The sequence below is a fragment of the Natator depressus genome, chromosome 19 (genome assembly GCF_965152275.1).
Source record: "Natator depressus isolate rNatDep1 chromosome 19, rNatDep2.hap1, whole genome shotgun sequence".
Classification (NCBI taxonomy): domain Eukaryota; kingdom Metazoa; phylum Chordata; order Testudines; family Cheloniidae; genus Natator; species Natator depressus.
The window spans coordinates 9,490,133-9,507,593 of NC_134252.1; positions in this window are offsets into that span (position 1 = coordinate 9,490,133).

A 17,461-nucleotide genomic window follows, 5' to 3' on the forward strand; every position below is an offset into this window, starting at 1 on the left:
AGCGCTGTCCATTAGCATCTGCTGTGGCCGTGCTTCTTTGCAATGCACTGGGGACTGGACTGAGACCTTCCAAGCTAATTGCATGCAGGCCACCCAACAGCCATCAGATCCCAGTAATTTTAGTTAGCCACTTACCAAGGCTAGATTTGACCTCGAAGCAAAAGGCTTTGTCTCCTCTCATCAATCCCCTAAGCCATCTGGTCCCTGCAGCCTCGGCCTTAACTCTCCTGCTGAAGAGTGGGAGCATGTCAGATGCTGGCAGGACAGAAGGCAGCGTCAGAGACTGCTAGCGAGTCTTCATCCTCCTTGAATGAAGGCTTAACAGGCCAGATTTCAAAGGTGTTCAGGCACCTACAAGATCCAGGCAGGCAGAGTGGAATTTCCAGCTGTTTCTTTGCACCCTTAGGTGCTTAAATACCTTTGAAGATCCGGCCCAACATACCTCAGCACACAGGACTTAGAGAAGAAGGTCAGTCTTCACATGGCGTCCGCAGTACCTAGCTATTCATTCCTACAGCCTCCTTCCACAAGGATCAGTACGTGCTTCGCAAACTATACATATAAATGCTCCACTGAGATGCAGCCACCTGTGGGGAGGAAAGTCAACAGCCAGTTAGGACAATGGCACCAAGAGAAGGAGAATTTTGGAAAGGAAGAATCTTTTCCTCTTATGCAAAAAAATCTAAAAGCCCTTTCATCTATAAATATCACAGTGTTTTACAGAGGAAGGTTAATAGCATTATTCCCCTCTGGAAAATGGGGAAACTGAGGCACAGTGTGGGGTGAGGTGACTTTTCAAGGCCACACAGAAACTCAGTGAAGAGCTGGGGAGAGACCCAAAGTTTATTGACTCCCAAGGACTCAGAGTCCCAGCCCCGGGGCTCTCCCTGACGCAGTCCCAGAGCAGAGGGAGTCCTCTCTCCCCGGGGGCCGGATGGGGAGAGGGGGCAGCAACCTCCTCCCGGGGCTGGAAGGAGACAGGTTCAGCAACAGTCAGTAAGTGGGAGGGGAGGAAGAGACCACATGCCCCAAGCTCCCCCATCACTGCCCCACACCTCGCTCCATTGCCCTCCACCCCCATTCCCCACCCATCTCCACTCACTGCCATTTACCAACCCATCCAGGCCCACCTGTGGCTACGCACCTGCACTAATCAAGTGTGCGGCCCTTGATGGCCTTTTCTGCGGTCGCACAGGCACGCAGCTTGGAGGGAACACTGCTCAGAGGTGCCAGCAGCTAAGAGATGCGGCACCATCCCCGGGGATCAGTGCAGGACTACGCCCTCCAATACATCTCCTAATGGCAACAACAACAACGAACAGAAACCAATTGAAGTGCCACAGCCCTGCAGTAACTGTGAACTCCTTGGGGCAGGTACCATCTGTTTGTTCCATTTCTGCAGGATCTTTCTGTGGTGTGTTTCTACAACCCCTAGCACGGCAAAGTCCTGGTCTAGGGCTGGGATCCCTACGGGCTACAAGAATACAAATAATGAAGCGTTATGCTACCTACTTCCCAGGCAGATAAAGGACAGAATGGAGAAATGACTCCCCCAAGATCATTCAGCAAGTCAGTGGCAGAACCAGGAATAGAAGCCCAGAATCCAGGCTCCCCCTCCTTGCTTTCAGCACAGGATCATATTGCCTGGTGCCGTTTGTTTGTTTGAACCCAGAAACAGTTTGCACCATTACGTGGTTCAGAGCTTCCAGGAACAAGAATCGGTGGAGCAACTGCAGCCTGATGGAACTCTTGTGATCTTTTGGGGATATGAAGGCATTGACAGGGTCATCCTATCTCCTGCGGCAGCCCCTGGTGAAGAGAGCCAGGACATGATCCGTTCTGTTTGTTATTTTTTTTTTTTTTTTTTTTTTGCACAGAGTTAAGTAACAGGAACACGTGCTGTGGTCAGGGAAAGGCACAGCTGTTGTTTAGAGTGCGGTCACTGTATCTGACTCACATGTCAGGCCGGTGAATGAGTTGGCCCCCCTCCCCTTTAAAAAACTCGACTTGCAACACAGTCACTTTCTTGCTTTTGGCTCATGGCTGGCCCTAGATGATAGTTGCTTGGAAGCAAAGCTTCCTGCAGAGGCTTAGCCCTGGTCTACAGCTAGCAAATATCGATTTAGTTTAAGGACTCAACTGAAGCAAAATCGAAATTAGCCACTTGTAATCTGCTGTAAGAGTGTCCACAAAGGAGTTGGCAGCGGTTTAGCTAAATTGATTTAAAAAGCCAGTTTTAGGCGTGGCCAGGCCATTTGTCAATCACTGCAGTGGAAAAGGTACAACCTGTGTGTTTAGCCAGGACTTCAGACGAGTTAACAGCACTCAATTCCGCACGAAACAACACCCAGGTGGAAGGATAACACTTTATCTGGCAGTTCCACCATCCCTCTTAGCATCTCAACACACTGGGAAAGTGAGGCAGGGAGGTGTTAAGGGACAACATGGTTCCCCCCCGCCCCCCACAGTCTTCCCAATCCTTCTGCCAGTGCATAGGCAAGTCTTCAGGGCTTTCTCAGCATCTCTCTTTGCCTGCTAGCGAGTCCTCCCAGGCCCGCCACTGGCGAGGAGTTTTCCCAGCAGCAGTTAGATTTGCTTCTTGTGCAAAAGAAGAGATAACATGAAGTCACCATGGGGCGTGCGAGACAGTGAGGATCTCAAGACACGTCCATGCAACAACCCTACAAACTTTTATTATGGGCTTGATGAAATGCATCCTAGAATACTCAAGGAGCTGACTGAGGAGATATCTGAGCCATTAGCGATTATCTTTGAAAAATCATGGAAGACGGGAGAGATTCCAGAGGACTGGAAAAGGGCAAATACGGTGCCAATCTATAAAAAGGGAAATAAGGACAACCTGGGGAATTACAGACCAGTCAGCTTAGCTTCTGTACCCAGAAAGATAATGGAGCAAATAATGAAGCAATCAATTTGCAAACATCTAGAAGATAATAAGGTGATACATAACAGTCAGCATGGATTTGTCAAGAACAAATCATGTCAAACCAACTAATAGCTTTCTTTGACAGGGTAACAAGCCTTGTGGATGTGGGGAAGCAGTAGATGTGGTATATCTTGACTTTAGTAAAGCTTTTGAGACGGTCTCCCATGACCTTCTCATAAACAAACTAGGGAAATGCAACCTAGATGGAGCTAGTATAAGGTGGGTGCAGAACTGGTTGGAAAACTGTTCCCAGAGAGTAGTTATTAGTGGTTCACGATCATGCTGGAAGGGCATAACGAGTAGGGTCCTGCAGGGATCAGTTCTGGATTGGGTTCTGTTCAATAATTTCAGCAGTGATTTAGATAATGGCACAGAGAGTACACTTATACAATTTGCAGATGATACCAAGCTGGGATGGGTTGCAAGTGCTTTGGAGGATAGGATTAAAATTCAAAATGATCTGGGCAAACTGGAGAAATGGTCTGAAGTAAATAGGATGAAATTCAATAAGAACAAATGCAAAGTACTCCACTTAGGAAGGAACAATCAGTTGCACACATACAAAATGGGAAATGACTGCTTAGGAAGGAGTACTGCGGAAAGGGATCTGGGGGTCATAGTGGACCATAAGCTAAATATGAGTCAACAGTGTAACACTGTTGCAAAATAAGAGAGCATTATTCTGGGATGTATTAGCAGGAGTGCTGTAAGCAAGACACAAGAAGTAATTCCTCCGCTCTACTCCGTGCTGATTAGGCCTCAGCTGGAGTCTTGTGTCCAGTTCTGGGCATCACATGTCAGGAAAGATGTGGACAAATTGGAGAAAGTCCAGAGAAGAGCAACAAACCTGACTAAAGGTCTAGAAAACATGACCTACGAGGGAAGATTGAAAAAAAATTGGGTTTGTTTAGTCTGGAGAAGAAGACTGAGAGGAGACATGAGAACAGTTTTCAAGTACATAAAAGGTTGTTACAAGGAGGAGGGAGAAAAATTGTTCTCCTTAGCCTCTGAGGCTAGGACAAGAAGCAATGGGCTTAAATTTCAGCCAGGGAGGTTTAGGTTGGACGTTAGGAAAAACTTCCTGTCAGGGTGGTTAAGCACTGGAATAAATTGCCTAGGGAGGTTGTGGAATCTCCATCACTGGAGATTTTTAAGAGCAGGGTTAGACAAACGCCTGTCAGGGATGGTCTAGAGAACATTTAGTCCTGCCATAAATGCAGGGGACTGGATTAGATGACACCTCTTGGTCCCTTCCAGTCCTATGATGCTTATTACCATGGAGTCAGTAGCATGCATCCTGTTCGTAAGCTCTAAGCCCAGTCATAAGCATTGGCAGGATCAGACCTTAAGGGTTTTTCCTCCTTTCACATTAGAAAGATTTTTTTGGACACCTTTTTTGGTACTTGCTGCAGTAAGGGTGGGGCCATCTCTCAGAGCATCTCACAGTCTTTTCAGATATTTATCCTCACAGCTCCCCTGTGTGGTAAGGAAGTTTTGGTAACCCCATGGTACAGGTGGGCAATTGAGGCACAAAGGCTCAGTGACTTGCCAAAAGGTTGAGCCCTAGTATTTCAGGGAAAACCCAAACAGACCCTTCACTGCCAGGGTCCATACAAGCTCTCCTCTGTCTGCTTGATCAGCGATCTAATGGCAGTGCATGTCCTGGATATGGGAGTTCGGGCATTGAGGTGCCCAGGAGGGCTGAGGCTGGGGGAACTGTGGAGACAACACATCCATTCCCTGGGGACAGCGACCATCTTGAATCCCATCTAGGCAGGGTTTCTGGAGCTGCATTGATGGTGCCACCCAAGAAGGTAGTTTGTGTGGCTTTCCTGGGCACACGAAGAATCATCATGCATAACACAGGAACCTTGTGGGCAGGATGGTGGACCCGCCACAAACAATGCAGTACTCACCGAGGTGCACTGCTTTACTACAGAACCAGGCAAAGCCTCAGAAAAGTGGGGCGGGGGGAGAGAAACAAGGCCAAACTGCAATTGTGCTAACTGAGTTCCAGCTCAGCTGCTTTCAGGCTCTGGCTCTTTCCCAGGAGTCTAAGGGATGGCTGAGCGACACGAGCAGCAGGTTCGATGGATCTAGATTCCCTGCAGCTTCAGGCCAGCTTCCTTCTGCTGCAGGTAAATAGAGCCCCCTGCACTTTAAGTGTATGTGAGCCTTCTGAGGAGCTCTTAAATGAGGTTCTATCTAGGTATTAAGGCTCTCATAGCCCTTTTCGGAAGAGCAGGGGCTTCCTCCCAGTATCCCTGGCCAGGGTCTCCTCTACACCCACATCACTGTCCAGCCAGCCGCTGCTGCCCCCTCTAAATCTGGTGGTATTTCAACAGTGACCTAGGCCCAGATCCTCAAAGGTAAATCACAATGGGAGTTAGGCATTTAAATACCTTTGGGAAGGTGAGGCCTAATCCCTGTCAGCACAGAGATTGCTGGGGATCCTCTCAGATGAAAGGCACTATCTCCTTTAAGCAGTGGATGTATTGTTTCTTGACTTTAGCAAAGCTTTTGACACGGTCTCCCACAGTATTCTTGTCAGCAAGTTAAGGAAGTATGGGCTGGATGAATGCACTATAAGGTGGGTAGAAAGCTGGCTAGATTGTCGGGCTCAACGGGTAGTGATCAATGGCTCCATGTCTAGTTGGCAGCCGGTGTCAAGTGGAGTGCCCCAGGGGTCGGTCCTGGGGCCGGTTTTGTTCAATATCTTCATAAATGATCTGGAGGATGGTGTGGATTGCACTCTCAGCAAATTTGCAGATGATACTAAACTGGGAGGAGTGGTAGATACGCTGGAGGGGAGGGATAGGATACAGAAGGACCTAGACAAATTGGAGGATTGGGCCAAAAGAAATCTGATGAGGTTCAATAAGGATAAGTGCAGGGTCCTGCACTTAGGATGGAAGAATCCAATGCACCGCTACAGACTAGGGACCGAATGGCTAGGCAGCAGTTCTGCGGAAAAGGACCTAGGGGTGACAGTGGACGAGAAGCTGGATATGAGTCAACAGTGTGCCCTTGTTGCCAAGAAGGCCAATGGCATTTTGGGATGTATAAGTAGGGGCATAGCGAGCAGATCGAGGGACGTGATCGTTCCCCTCTATTCGACACTGGTGAGGCCTCATCTGGAGTACTGTGTCCAGTTTTGGGCCCCACACTACAAGAAGGATGTGGATAAATTGGAGAGAGTCCAGCGAAGGGCAACAAAAATGATTAGGGGTCTAGAGCACATGACTTATGAAGAGAGGCTGAGGGAGCTGGGATTGTTTAGTCTGCAGAAGAGAAGAATGAGGGGGGATTTGATAGCTGCTTTCAACTACCTGAAAGGGGGTTCCAAAGAAGATGGCTCTAGACTGTTCTCAATGGTAGCAGATGACAGAACGAGGAGTAATGGTCTCAAGTTGCAATGGGGGAGGTTTAGATTGGATATTAGGAAAAACTTTTTCACTAAGAGGGTGGTGAAACACTGGAATGCGTTACCTAGGGAGGTGGTAGAATCTCCTTCCTTAGAGGTTTTTAAGGTCAGGCTTGACAAAGCCCTGGCTGGGATGATTTAACTGGGAATTGGTCCTGCTTCAAGCAGGGGGTTGGACTAGATGACCTTCTGGGGTCCCTTCCAACCCTGATATTCTATGATTTTATGATTCCTGCAATGAGAGATTACATTCAGGTCCTTATAGCATGCAGCACATCTCCTGGCTTCCTCATGGAGTCTGGCAGCTCAGACAATTTACAAACTGGAGTTGTTAAAATGCAGAACTGAGCAGCAGATCCTCAGAACCCTCTTCTCATGCCATAGTACTTGCCTGAGAAAGTTTCCCACTTTCCACTTGTCAGCTGTTCTCTGTCAACTCTGCACTGAGAGTATTTAAACCCAGCAGTTAATGTTTACCTCTTGGCCTGAAGAAACCAGGAATCAGCCTGCCCTTCCTCACCTTTAAGCTGATATTTATAATCACTAGGCCTCCTGATTCGAACCTGCCAGGCAACCAACAGAGAAAAAGCTAAGAAAAAACTCAGTATATGGGAAGAATAGTATCAGTAAGAACTTGACTGCAGACTGGGAAGGGTTAATGCTAGTGGAGAAGAAATGGACACACCTCTCTTATTTTCAATAACTTAACAAAATTCTATCCCTCAGCGTTTCCTTGTGGCTATTTAATCACAGCACCTACCTGCTGTAACCAAAGGTGAGGTTAATAGTTACAATTAGGCTCAAATCGGATTTAACAACCAGCCCTCCAAAGTGACTAATCAGGCAGAGCTGAATCCTAATCTGTGTATCATACTGGTAGCCAAACTCATTAGTTCTAGATCAAATAGTTTAGGCCTGAGTAGATTAATTTAAGGCCAACTGGCTGCCTCTGAAATTAAATGATTCTGAACTGACTAGTCTAGTGTGAAATTGATTAATTATGTCTGAAATTGATTAAGGAGGTTGGATAGACTAGTCAGGTTTGTAATTCACTAATCGGCTTCAGCATGGCTGCAGGCTTGTAAGTGTCTAGTCCTGCCTCTAATTGGCTCTAGGTAGTTAAGTGAGATGCACTGATCAGCACAAGATAGATCCCTGCAGGTCTCACACTGATTAATGGGTAGAGTTGATCAATCCAGTCTGAAATTAACTAATAAACCTTCCATCAGCCAGGGAAATCTAAAGTGAACTATATGATTTTAACGAGGTCCAAAATTAATCAAATCCAGTTAGATGATTTAGTCATAGAGTTGCAACAGCACTGCTTTATCCAGGGAAATCCCTTATTAAAATCATGTTATCGCCACTTGTTAACGGTTGCTGCTCACACTGCAGCCCACTCCCGATTTTCAAACATCAGGTTTCCATTCTCATCTCTACTTTTGCACAAACCCAGAGAAGAAGAGAGAGAGACTGAAGGTTGGAGAGCAGTGTATTGGAATCAATATATTAGTTTAGGAAGAGAGGCATAGGGGCTTTTTCCAGAAATAGCCTGCCCCAATAAGTGCTAGCGTAGCAGAGAGATCCAAGGAAATTATATTAATGTCAGAGCACCTACGTATCTAGGAGCAGAGATCATATGTCTTTCCCCTCACACTCCCAACCCTTTTATAACTTTTCATAAAAGCAAGTTATTTTGCATTGCATTTTAAATTTGGCTATAACTGTGAAGAACAGCACCCCTGGTGGGCACTGTGGGGACGTGCAACCTCAGCGAGTACTGATTCAGAACTTCAGTGCAGTTAGGAACAGTGTAAACACAGCTAAAGAAAGGGGAGCAGGAAGTGACCATCCCAAAACCTTAGTGCATTATTAAAGTCTCTAAATAACTCCCTGAATTCGTGAGACTGACCCTCATGCTCAAATTTTTTATTACAAAATTAGCAATGAACTACTGTATACATCATACACAGAAAACTCAAAGTGCAGGCCTGTCTGTATCCACCTGTCCTCTTTTGTCTTATACTAAGTTCCTGTCCCAAAGATCTTGTAATCTGTCTTTTTGATCTGTGTTTGAACAGCACCTTGCCCAGTTGGGCCCGGCTGAAAGGGTTCCTAGGTATTACCACAATGAAAATAATCATTTTCTCAGTAACCATTTTTGAATTACACGCAGAGATGGGCCCAAACTTAAACCTTGGATCCAAACCTCAAACTGAGAGGGGACTGCAGTTTACAGCTAGAACTGCTCTTGAAAACCAGCTAAATCCAAACACTCAGAGTCTGATCCGGATTTCAACCCTGTACTTTTAACATTCTTTGGAAGGGTGGGTTTGGTTCAGCCCTCCATACCAATATAAAATGCAGATTTACAGCTGGAATTCATGGATTCATAGATTTTAAGGCCATTATGATCACTTAGTTGGACCTCCTGCATCACACAGGTCAGAGAATTCACCCAGCAATTCTTGAATTGATCTAAACATTCTGTGCTTGAGCTGGTTCAGAGGAGTTGTGTAAGCCTGGATCCATACTGGTTTCATTTCTATATCTGATTATTTGCATTAATGAACAAAATCCTCTTGAAGCTTCTCAAAAGGTTTAAACTGCCCATTGTCAAACAAATCCTCTAATTTGATTATACAGCCCTCCCCTTCCAGTCATGACAGAGTAAACACTTCCCCTCTACTTTGCCATCTTTTGAACCAAAGGCATCGCTTCATAGGATGTTGCTGTTCTTTGTGAATGGATTCTCATTTCATTCAACAATCTTGAAAAGCAACTCCAAGACGTATTTGTCAAAGGCTGTATGGAAGATTGGTGGCCTCCAGGGATTGGCAAAGGGATATGGAACCTTTTGCATCCGATGAAGTGAGCTGTAGCTCACGAAAGCTTATGCTCAAATAAATTGGTTAGTCTCTAAGGTGCCACAAGTCCTCCTTTTCTTTTTGCGAATACAGACTAACATGGCTGTTACTCTGAAACCTTTAATCTCTGCTGTTGGTTTAAATCCAGCCTTGCTCAGAAGTGACGAAGAGTTCTTACTCATGGAGTAGCAATGTAGGTCTCTTTGCAGTTCCCAAGTCCACTTTGGGTGTCCACTTTGTCATGTACTGCTTGTACTCGATAGGTTACAGGGCTGCTCCTAGCAGATGAAGCTTCTGTATCAGATATACACTGACTACAAGCTTGCTTCTCAGAGAACACCAGATGTGTTCACTATAAAATCCTTTAATGCTCTGCCAGGTATGGCTCAGGTTAGCTTGAATAAGATACAGTATTTTACACACAGCACCACCTAACACAATTTAGCATTCAATTACACACCACTATCAGTACCAGCTAGCACCCTTGGAGACCAAAGACTGGACAGGCAGTGAATCCCCTCTCAGAACAGCATGGGAAAAGCATGCATGGCTCCGGGGGCTGTTCTGTGGATAAACAGAGGGCTTCACTCGCAAGAGCTGTTCCAGATCCAGAACCTGTTCCAGATCCAGAACCTTTCCCGGCCCTAAATTCACACTGTATTTGAATGGACAGGTTTCAGAGGGGTAGCTGTGTTAGTCTGTATCAGCAAAAACAATGAGGAGTCCTTGTGGCACCTTAGAGACTAACAAATTTATTTGGCCATAAGCTTTCGTGGGCTTAAGCTTTCATGGGTTTTAGCCCACGAAAGTTTATGCCCAAATAAATTTGTTAGTCTCTAAGGTGCCACAAGGGCTCCTCATTGTTTTTACTGTATTTGAAAAAAGAAAAGGAGGACTTGTGGCACCTTAGAGACTAACCAATTTATTTGAGCATAAGCTTTCATGAGCTACAGCTCACTTCATCGGATTGAGCTGTAGCTCACGAAAGCTTATGCTCAAATAAATTTGTTAGTCTCTAAGGTGCCACAAGTCCTCCTTTTCTTTGTGCGGATACAGACTAACACGGCTGCTACTCTGAAACTGTATTTGAAGTTATATGCTTAAAAATGGGCTGACAGAGGTTGGAACGACTTCCAACAGTTGGTCATTTGGAAGAGGTGTCTCCCCGATTGACTGAAGATTTCCACTGAACAGAACATTTCCACTTTGTCCTGTTCCTGGGAGAATCTCATAAAGGCAATTTGTCCCCATCCCCTTCTCCAGGAGCACATGCCAGTCGGACAAGGCCCTCTATCTGAAATCACAGGGCGCCCCCTAGTGCCATAAAAGCCAGATTTTTTTCACATGTGCCCAATGACAGCTGTTGTGGCTATTCTCAGTCCTGCATCCTTAATTGAGGATTTTGCAGACTTTGGAAAAAGCTCCCTGTGACAGCATGGCCAGGATTAAACTGGGCACAGGCAGTGAGAGGAAACATTTGCTGCTTTAACGTTCTCATATGTTGACAAAGCAAGTGTCAAATCACAGTTTAATAGATTGTAATAACATTCCTGCATTAGCTTAACGCAACAGGAATAAAGAGCGCAAAGCTGGAAGGTCTCTGTTTCTGAGATCAGGAGAGCATAATCTGTGGCATTTGGGATCCTCACCTGCAGGAGCAGCTGCCAATCTCAGCGAAAGCCTCAAGAGAAAGGATGAAAGCCAGAGGGGTCACAACACCCCCAGAAGTACATGCAGGGAGACAACAGCAAAGAGAGTTTGTGGCCAGGGTTCTGTAAGGGTATTGAGCTGCAGTGACCGTGGGAGACAGCACGACTGGGTAAAGGAGACGTGCTTGTGCTAGGACAGAATTGCAAAGGAACGTGGCAAGGCGAACCCTTTCAGCAGCGTGGGCAAGAGTAGAAGTAGCTCTCAAAGATTCAGTCAGCCTTGTACAAGAGGGGGATGGCGCATCAGACAGCAGTGACGGCATCATGAGTCTCTCCTGGAGCCCAAGAGCACAGCAGCGTGACAGAGATGGCAATTTCCTACAATAGCCTGCATAAACTTTACTGAATTAAGTTCAAAATTATTAAATTAATAGATGTATTTTAGGAGCTCGTTGGATTAAAAATGCAAACGTTTGCGTATTATTGTGGGATTGTACGTAACTGGTCTAGGAGACGACTAATGTGAACCTTGGAAATGTTATGAGCTTCAAAGAACTCTTTTAAACAAAGGGCTAAGACATGAATGAACAATTAGTCAAGTAGGTTTCCGAGAAATCTCTAGGAGGAGGAGGAGGATGTAAATGCACCTATTCCAGTTATGCAAGAACTGAGTCTTTGAAGCTTTGCGAGGAGGTGTGGACTTTTTGTCTGGTTGATTCCCTATTCGAGGTCACGTCAAAGACCCAATCTGGATAAAGGAGTGACTCCCAGATTCATGAGCCTGCGTGTTCTGAGTGAAAGCTGTCATGAACTTGTGACCAAAGGAAAACCCCGTGGTGGGGTTCGAATGACTGTTTACCAGCCAGAGCCCTTGTTGGAGTCAGGCATTGATCTCTGGTAAGCTTATCGGCATGCGTGTAGGTTCTTTTATTGTTTTTAATGTTTTGTCTGAAATGCTTTTGCCTTAAGAATAAATGTTCCTGCTTAGAAAGAGCCGTGTGGTAGCTTACCTGTGGCAATTACACTGTTTATCGTCTCTGAGGAGGAAAATAAAGCAAGCTGACATAGGCAGCCAGACTTTGCCGAGGAATTCACTGAGTAAGTAGGGAGCTGGGCAGCCTGCAAACATCCCGCCCAGGAGTGAGAGAGACGCGGGTCTCCGCCTGAGAGAGGCAACGGCTGGGGAGCTGGAAACCTGAGTGTGGGTGCCCTCACTGGACAATGAGGGGGTGCAGTTGCTCTGAATGGAGACAATCAGGTTCAGGCTGTTGGGACAACCTCCGTGCATGCAACAGTGGTAATAGGGAAATGTCATGTGTGATTTCACCGAGATAGCAGGGCCTCCGGGGATATGATTCCTCAGGGTGAATTGGACTTGAACACACCTGTTACAAAGAGCGGTCACAATCTAATAATGTTGAGAGTATATTGCAGCCCGTAGTAACTAACCCAAAAAATAACAGATGGTCCCAATTGAAGTTTGTGGTAATGGACAATAAACCCCACCAACTCCTCCTGGGGAATACAGCCATACAAGCTTTGGCACTGAAAGGAAACTGCAACAGGAAGTGTACCCTACTGTGGAATCTGTGTTCTTACCATGAAGGGAAATTCCAGGGGCACTATTTCATCCAGTATGCAAGGTGCTCAAAAGTCTACAGAGCAGGCATATCATAGCACCTAAACAGGTCAGTATAGCCTGGGTAAGCAGCATGCTAAAGAAGCCACCAGGTAAATTACACATCTGCACAGAGATAGACCCATAGCCACTGAAATGAGCATGGAAAAACTCCACTATGCACTGCCCACAGTCCGTGATGTGAGGAATGGGGTTTGGCACATAAGCCTGGATAAAGAGGCCAGCACGCTAACAACCTTTGAAACACCATTTGATTTCTACATATGGCTGTGCTCGCCAATGGGAATAGAGTCATAGAATATCAGGGTTGGAAGGGACTTCAGGAGGTCATCTAGTCCAACCCCCTGCTCAAAGCAGGGCCAATCCCCAATTTTTGCCCCATATCCCTAAATGGCCCCCTTAAGGATTGAACTCACAACGCTGGATTTAGCAGGCCCATGCTCAAACCACTGAGCTATCCCTCCCCCCTCAAATAAGCCCACCACCAGAGATGTTCCAGAGAAGATTCACCAAAGCACTGGAAGGGCTGCCTGGGATAAAAATAATGGCAGGTGATATCCTCATTGTAGGGGAAGGGAGCAAAGATACCGAAGCTGAGCAAGATCATGACAGTAAATGACACGCTTTTCTATAGCAGTGCAGGGACAAGATCATACAACTCAACCAAGGAAAAAGGCAACTCAAACAGTAAGAGGTGGCGTACGACAGACATCTGCTCGCAGCAGAGGGACTGTCAGCAGATCCCAACAAGATCAAGGCTGGCAGCGACTTGCCAGCTCTGTGGATGTGAAAGAGTTACATTCATAGAAATGATACATTTTCTGTCCACACCTGGCTGGAGCAGCAGAACCCGTGCATCAGCCCTAAGGAGGCTGAATGGGACTGGGCAGTTCCCAACAGCAAGCACTGGACGCACTGAAACAAAGGAGAATGGATGACCCTGTCCTGAAGTACTATCCGCCAGGAGAGCCACTTTCACACCAGTGTGATGCCTCAGAGAAAGGACTGGGTATGGCTCTTTTCCAGGAGCAGCCAATCTCTTATGCCAGCAGAACCATGTCAGAGATGAACAGGGATACCGCCCAAATACAAAAAGAGCTTCTGGCTCTGGTATCTGGAGTGGAGCTATTCCATCAGTTCACCTGTGGCCACTCCAGTGCAATCAGAGCACAAACTCCTAGAGACAGTCATGGCAAAGCCCCTTCTTAGGGCTCCAAAGAGATTGCAGCGCCTGTTGATGTGTGTCCAGCGATACCAGGTAGTGATCAGATATTGTCCAGGACAGTTACCGGTGTTAGCTGACACGCTGAGCAGGGCATATATACCCAGCATAGGATATTGACTCCATCAACATGCTGCACTATCTCTCAGTTCCAACACGGAAGCTGATGGAAATCAAAGAGGTGACGGAAAAGGACATCCAGTCAAGAGAGCAATACTAGCAGGATGGCCAGAAGATAAAAACCAGGAGCAGAACCATATTTTCAAATTCACAAGTCTGTGATTGGCACACTTGAATCAGAAGCCCGCAGCTTTCCTTCCCGGAGGTGGGATATAATCCAACAGTCCCTCCCTGCCGGAGCCAGTCTTGCTCCTTGCACCATTCACCTGCAGCAGCTTCTTCAAGCTAGCTACAGCTTCCCAAGCTTCTGTCCTGCCTAGCTAGAGTGTCAGTGGCTCCCACTCAAGCCCCCCACTGTCCTAATCCGGCCTCTCCCTTATGTCCCTCAGCCTGGGCTGAGTTAATCACATGACCTTTGATTCCCCCCTCCCCCATCCCCCGTTATATGATGGGCCCCAGTCAGTTATTCTGCAATACTTTAAATACCCTCAAATAGCTAAAATTAAACAAAACTTGTTGACTTGATCTTCCCCTACAAATGGTAGTAAGGACTTTGGGAATTTAAGGGCCCGTCTATAATCCAGTTGGCCACTAGATGTCAATACAGTTTCACTCAAGGAATCTGAGGCACTTAAAGGGACATTATCCATTTAAAAAATCACTATCTGAATATTTATTTGCTTATTATTAGTACCAGTAGTAATTTACAGCTGCAAGCATGTGCTCAACTTTAAGCCCCACTGAAGTCAAACCTCAAAGTGCTGGGTCATACTTTATATGAAGAGTATAGTTCTCGTTTATAAAGGGTCAATAACTCATTAATAGATGTTATGAAGACATTTAGACTTGAATAGTACATATTGGATGGTTGTTAAGCACATTGGTAGACGGTGTTATAGCTGGTTCTAAGCAAACTATTGACGTCCTGGACTGTGCAGCAATCTATTACAATTGGCTGTTTATTAAAATATGGATTAATCATTGTACAAACCATTTATAAATGTACCCTGACAATCAAGTCTGATCTTTTAAACACCTGAGCACAGTTAGGTTATGAAGTGACTTGCCACAACATGGTAACATCCATTTTCAGCATCCACTACCTCAGTGCTTCTCAAGCTCTCTGATGTGGGGGACTGGCAATTTTTTCCCCCAATGTGCACGCAGACCGGCAGCCGATGGCTCGCGGACCGGCACCGGTCCACAGACCACCACTTTGAGTAGCACTGCATTACCTGACTCTCCCACCCCCTCGCCCATCCCATCAGTAGAATCATACAGTGCGGTGGCAAATGTGGAGGGATAGAGTGTAGCTTAATTGGATCACAGAATTATCCCATCCCTACTGCTCACTCTCTCTGCCGCTCTCTTAATGCCACCAGTGCACTGATGCTTTAGCTATTATCGCGGGCTTAACAGCCAAATTAACAAACCATACAGACCATACCTTCAAAGAGAAACTGCTGAGCTCAGTTCATTTGCAAATTTGACACCATCAGCTCAGGATTAAACAAAGACTGTGACTGGCTCACCAGCTGCAAAAGCAGTTTCTCCTCCCTTGGTGTTCACACCTCAACTGCTAGAAGAGGGCCTCATCCTCCCTGATTGAACTAACCTCGTTATCCCTAGCCTGATTCATGCTTGCATATTTATACCTGCCTCTGGAAATTTCCACTACATGCATCCGACGAAGTGGGTATTCACCCACGAAAGCTTATGCTCCAATACGTCTGTTAGTCTCCAAGGTGCCACAGGACTCTTTGCCGCTTTTACAGATCCAGACAAACACGGCTACCCCTCTGATACTTGAAACCATAAAAAATAAATGCTGTCTCAGCTAATCAGAGAAGCTTCATCCTATGGCAAAAAAAAATCCAAAGAGCAAGATGTTACTTCTGTATAATAAAAGCTGACACCCCACACCCCAGTAGATTGTCCATGCTCTGGGGGAGAAATAGACTTTTACATGCTTGGATGCATACATCTCCCCCAGTGGAAACCTCACTAAAGAAAGGGGATGTGTATGACATTGAGAAAGCATCTGTGTCTCTGGCAAGCTGCTTTCCTCCTACCTCACACTATAGGTAGAAGTAGTGGGCTGACCACATACTACAGACAGATGATCCAGCTCAGATAAAACAAGAACAGACCCAGATTAGACCTTTCTTTAATCATATGTGCAACATAGTGGAGTCCAAGCTTTGCTCAGAGAAAAGTGTAACTCTAATCTCTCCTATACACGCTGCAGAGGCCATCCACTCACGCTAGTAAGAGCTGTAGAATCTTCAAAATACATTAAAAAGCCATAAATGTAATGGCTTTGTTATACTCTTCTTTCAGCAAGAGTCCAAAAGGACTGAACGTCTTGGAAACCAATAGAAAATACACTTGGGACTGAAGTTCAAATTAGTCCAACCTGGGAACACCTGCTGGCTTTCTCATGAGCGATTCTTGGCTGTTATCTTAAAATTACTGCAACCATTATTACTAGCTTTGGAAAGTATCTACCAAGATAGGACAGATCTAAGTAGTCAGGCTGGCGGACTACTTTTATTACTAAGTTCAGAGAAGACTTATTTCCATTCTCTCTCGTAAGTCTACTGTTGAAACCACTTGGGTCATTAAACAATGTCATCCAGGCATCTGCTACAATAATAGTAGATCTTAGTCCAGCAATAGAAGCTACCCTTGGATCAACCAGAGATATCCATTGAAAATGTACTGGAAGAAGCAAAGACTTCAGTCGAGACGTTGCCTAATGAAGGTTCTTACATTGACTCCTTAAGTGAAGAGGACAAGAAGCGTTTGTTAAGCTAGCTGAAAAAGTACACAGACTTGATTCTTACAAATCTACAATAGTGATTTCTGGATTCTACTCAACCTCCACGTAGCTTTTACAGCTGCCTGTCTTATAAAACACCTCTAGTTGAGTGGAGTGAGGCACTACCAGCAATGGGATTGCTATGTGATCAGGGCAGAATAGAGAAATTTGAACACAGAGTGGAATATCATACGATGAACGAATGAAGATTTAACTTCAACTATTTCTTCTTTATCATCACTAGTGGTTCAACCCAATCTTTGTGCTCTGTTTCCTGGGATGAACGAAGTAGGAATTCATCTCCTGCTACTCTCAGTCACAACAGCTACAGCGGAGCGTTCTTTTTCATCACTGAATAGAATTTTGTATTCTGAAAGAAGTCGCCTTCTGCCTGATCATGAGCATATCATGAAGGACTGGAAGTTACAGACACCACAAGACACCAAAGAGTTGTGCAAAATTACAACAAAAAACCAAGAAGGGTATATGTGTAGTGCTTCATAGTAGGCCTGAAGAGCCAACTTTAATTTCTGTGATGATTTTAAAACATGAGTTAAATCTAATAAAATGGTCGTGAAACATTTTTCAGTTTTTACTATGGTGCCATACAGCCTACCTTCGCCCTCACGGTCTCAATCCTTGTCGGCCCTCGCACCCCTTCCGTATATTCAACACCCCCCCCCCCCCGCCTAATTTCAATTCCTGGGGGAAACACTGGTGCAGCCCCATTCCTGGGAAGAGGCAGGCTTTTGAGAAGCCCCAGATCAGGGCA